We start from the raw sequence: 5,000 nt of genomic DNA on the forward strand, positions 1-5,000 counted from the left end.
CTAAGTTGTTTTTCCCCTAGGTGGAGGATTTGGATGCGCTCGTTTGCAAAATAGTCTGATCAAGAACGTTGGGAACTTGAGCTTCAGGCACAGCCATTGCTATATGAACGGAGGAAAAGTATATTTAACAAATGATGACTTCTTGAATAGGTGATTCAGTGTGTTGGATGTGGGTTTGAGTAATGCAAAAAAATAGTTGAAAAGATTTTAAGACCGACGGGGACCCAAGTAGTAGAATAACAAATGCAGGTTTTTCGTTAGCTTAAAGGTCGGTACACACACGAGGGAGCTTTCTCCCGCACACACTCCTGCAACACGCTCCCGGAGCAAAGCTCCCTCGTCTGCACCAACGATTTCTAGCGAAAAAATATGTTGTGCAAAAAGACTTTAGCTCCCGAGTTTTGCTCCCTCATATCAAACTGGTTTGATATAAGGGAGCAACAACAAGTTGCAAAATTGTTGAGACACTTTCATTAAAAAACACCTTTTCTAGCTTCCAATGCCCGCCGTATCTAGAATTTAAACCTTTCCAACTTCCTCTCCCCTCTCCCCCTTTCAATGTTGACTGCTTAAGTTCCCAACATTTTTTTGTCTTGCTAGCAACACTGATAAGGGGGGGAGGGGGGCCGCAGTGTGAGAGATAATAGGGAAATTAATGACGCCCCAAGAAGGTGAAGTGTCTCCACTATTTTTGCAACTTGTTGAAGCTCCAGGGGCAAATCTGTTGCACGAGTCTGTTTCAGGAGCAAGCTCCCTGGTGTGTACTGAAATTTGCTTGCCGTGACATGGCGTGTCTCCAGTTGGCCAATCAAATTGGCTTATTTTTTCATCCACAACTCATTGTTAACTCACTTTCAAAGTTCCCATGCCCCAATCGGGTTGTTTCATCATTCACCTCCCTACTAACCCGGGAACGTGTTTCGGGAGCGTGTTTCAGGAGCAAGCTCCCTCGTGTGTACCGGCCTTAACGTGCGCCCACAGCATTGAGTTCCCCTGGCTTGTCTCAATAAAAAAAGCCTCACATGTCATCTCCATTCCTCTACTTTGGACAAAATATGCACGAAGAAATGCTCTGACGTTTTCTTATTTTCATCGAATTGTAAATGTGTACAATTTACTTAAGCCTGGTTTCCATATGATCTGCAATGGTCTGCAATCGGTCTGCGACAAGATCGCCGAGAGGTCTGAGCCACGTCGCAGACATATGGAAACATTTGTCCCCGGCGTCTGAGGCGATCTGCGGCACACGGTCTGGATGATCGAGAAAGCTGAATCTAGTTCTACTTTCCCGACCATTACGACGCTTCCGACTAAGACAATTTTAATGGAAACGTGTGTCTGAGATGATCTGTGTCCTATCGGCGACACACTATTGTTCGCCTTGAAACACGTCTAATCAGACTTTTTCTCCTCGCTTCGCAGAGGAGTAGTGGTACGCTTGTCTGAGACCGCTTCAGATTTAAATGAAAACATTTACCTGCGTTGTTTACGATCGTCTGCGAGAAGACCGATGCAGACAGCTTCCGACCGTCGCAGACCGATGCAGATCATATATGGAAACTAGGCTTTACATTCTTAGTGAGAACAGCTTCTAGCATTTTTGGTTTAAAAGGAACTTCTGAATGAATTCTTATTCGGCTTAGACGACTTTTTGGGAACCTATTTATAGTATATTCTAATACGGCTTTGGACACTTATTCATACTTTCTAGGATAATGACTTGTTTATCAGTCGTGATCTGTAATTTCTGTGAGTTCATACCTATTGAGATAGTCTGTCTGAGTGTGGTTTTACAAGCGTATTGAGGCCCTCCCAAGGATTTCGGGAACACGGGACCATGGTTAATTTGAACTGGGGAACAGGGGAGCAAAAACACAACACCTTAGCTGAAGGAACGAGGGGATCAAAAAGTTGAAAGTAATTTTGGGAACAAGGGAAGAAAAGCAAATTTTTAAAGCGAGCATGGAAACTAAGACCCCCACCCCTTCCTGGAAGGGCCTCCGTAGTCGTGTCTGTCATTAAATCGAAATAAATAAAGAACTACAATTCGAGATTGTAGAGATACCTTTTATTGCGATAGACATTTAAAAGAAGACATTAGGTGACTTTTGCAGTTCACTTTCGAACAAGTTTTCCGACAGAATTCTTTACGCAATCTATTTAGAATGGTCTTAGGAACAAATCTAAAACCAAAAGGCATGCAAGAAAGCAACGAGTTTTTGTTGCGATATATTGTCAGGCTCTACTCTCACGAATCGTCCGGCTGACCATTTAATAATGAATGTTTGATCTTCCTACCTGAAGAATATCGTATTTGTTTTTCAATTCAGATATATTAGGCGTCTAAGCATTGGTAAATGCAAGTCAATAAAAGGGGTGGCCGGCATAGAGTTAAAGTTGCAGTCGTCTTGTTGAAGTCTTTTTTAATGACCACTAAACAAGTTTCTTCGAGGAAGCAAAATAACATTAAAATTTAACATATCATTTTTCAATGAGGATCATTCTTTATTGTACTCATTCTCATTCATGACTGTGGTTGCTAGAACGTCTACTTGCACGTTTGTGAAATCTGGACCCCCTAGGAACGAACATCAAACGAATAAGGATCCCTGTCCATTCTTGAAGAGCTAAAGTACTCCAGAAAATAACTTTGTTTTGAAAAATAAAGCAGGTTTCCACTGGTCAAACCAATGATTAATGGTTGCAAAACTAGATGAAATTGTTTACTGTAAAAAAATATGGCTAAACGTTTCTGATATTTGGCGACCTCTTTGGACGAGAGGAAAGTTTTTGTCAGCAAAAACGAAAACAACTGAACGGTAAAGACGCTCCTTCGAAAACAAGGTAATACTCTTATTAAGTAAAATTATTTTTAACAGGTCGTGGAAAAATGTTTACGGTAAACTAAAGATACGAGGTTTAAAATAATAATATATATTTCACGAAAAAGTCAAACCAAGCGTTTAATCTTACGTCACCTCATCCCACAAGCAGATGACAAAAAGTGTTTGAGTGGCAATTGAAGCTCAGACGGATCAGGTCAAGACCAAGGCAAGGTGTGATATAGGTACACGGATAAGGTAAGTGACACTGTCTTACGTCTTTTTAAGTCCTGCCTTGGATGCCACCTTAATTAAGGGAGTACGCATTATTCTGTTTACTATTCGACTTAAAAGAGAGCGAAAAATATCTAACTTCAACGTGGTCAATTTTAACTCTTTAGAATTCCCGGTAATTAAAATAGCAATACATTGGTTACTCGTGTTGAGATTTGCTTTACTTCCGCTAATTGCTCGCGTAATATTTCTTTCAAGTAAGACACTTTTCTTTTGCATGAAGGTAGTTGAGATTTTTCACAAAATAAGGGCTGTTTGACCCTCTCAGAGTTTGATGCAGACACATTTTAGAGTAGTCACACGCTCGATTAAAGACAACCTAAGCTCGCCTCTATCATCAAAATAGAAAAAACAGGAAATTGGTGAGAAAAAATTCTTCCTTAAAGTGTCGATTAAAACAAGGTAGAGCTAAAGAAGATGTGGAAAATTAGAAACGTTAATGAAGTCTAAATGCATCCATTATGTCTTTAAATGACTCACTATAAAACAAATCTGACATTAAATTAGTGACAACGAAACACTTGAACACAGTGACACTTAATTCAGCTGTTTTAAGAATATTCGTCTGAAGAAAAAATTCAAAAATGGTGTAGTGCAATAAAGAAAAAGCCTCCCTCTTGTTTTTAATGCTATGCAAGTTGTTTTGACATCTTGGTCACTCAGTCGTCCGTATTTCTTCTGGTTGTTTTAGTTTGACACCAGGTGTTATTTCAAATGTCCCAAGTCTCATATAAAAACACTCAACAATAATAGACCTTATTCACGATAGCCGCCATGTTGGATTTGCTATTGTAAATTAGCTACACACTTCTGATGGGGCAAACAACACAAGTTCGAGAGGTTATAACGAACATCTTAGCCACGCAGATGATTTGTTTCATGTTCATTGAATGTTTATCACCTGAGTAGTAAAACAGAATGCTTGCACAAGTTACTTGGATTTTTTTTTTGCTGAAAAATTAGCAGATAACGAAATAGAAAGTCAAAATGTCGGAGGCAATTAAAAGATATAAAATTATTATAAAAGGTACTTAATTCTAAATTCTAAAATGTACTTTTATCAATGTTAATTCAATATTTCGACGTGTCGATTTTCCGCAATTTGCCTTTATTCCAATGTTTTTCCCCCAGCATAACACATGGCTAATTTGCATGACAATTTGAAAACCAACATGGCCGCTATTGTGAATAAGGGCTATTGGATGGGGCTGAGTAGTTTTTCATAAAGGCCCAGTTTCCACCTGAATGCATTTGGCGCCGCGCATGGATTTCGTGTTTCACGAAATTACAGACATTGGCGCGACAAAAATAGTTAACCAATCGGAATACCCTATTCAACTATAGTGCCATTTTCAAAAAAGTAACAAACGATCGCGTTGCATCAAGGTTGGCAATGTGCCTTTAAATTAGCCAATATGAAAAATACTATAATACTCTTTGGTTTTCCCTCCCACGTTTTGCATAAGCATTGTTTCCAGTTTCTCTTGGGACCATTATAAGTCCCAAGACTGAATGGAAACAAGGCTTATACAAAATTTTGGAGGGACAGACTAAGAGTATTATGGTATTTTTCATATTAACCAATTATGGGGACCATAGCCTATCTCATCAGTGGGGTTTTCGTCTGAAGCCCAATTCGAGGCCACATGTTTCGTTCAGTTTTTGCGCTTACGGGCTTTAGCCCGAAATGGCACTACGTCATCGAAAAGAAGATTTTTTTTATTGTGTGATTCGTTTGCCGATACTCTGAAGTCATATATTTGTAGGGTTTTTTCGTTTATATTTTTACTATCTCATCTCGTCTACTGAGGAATAGTAAACAAGATGAATAAATAAACCATTCGGTCAAATCCCGTCATCCAAAAGTTTCCTAACATGTTATGA

General features: G+C 39.2%; 1 protein-coding gene across 1 annotated transcript in view; it reads left to right on the top strand.

Annotated features, from left to right (window-relative positions):
- Nucleotides 1–2,985: 2,985 nt before the first annotated feature.
- LOC137994786 (nucleolin-like) overlaps nt 2,986–5,000 on the top strand; it is an 8,050-nt gene continuing 6,035 nt past the window's right edge. Inside the window, exon 1 of the mRNA XM_068840382.1 lies at nt 2,986–3,080. The gene's annotated coding sequence lies outside the window, so the exon portion shown is untranslated. The remainder of the gene's footprint in view (nt 3,081–5,000) is intronic.

Source organism: Montipora foliosa, chromosome 3 (assembly GCF_036669935.1).
Source record: "Montipora foliosa isolate CH-2021 chromosome 3, ASM3666993v2, whole genome shotgun sequence".
NCBI classification, from domain to species: domain Eukaryota; kingdom Metazoa; phylum Cnidaria; class Anthozoa; order Scleractinia; family Acroporidae; genus Montipora; species Montipora foliosa.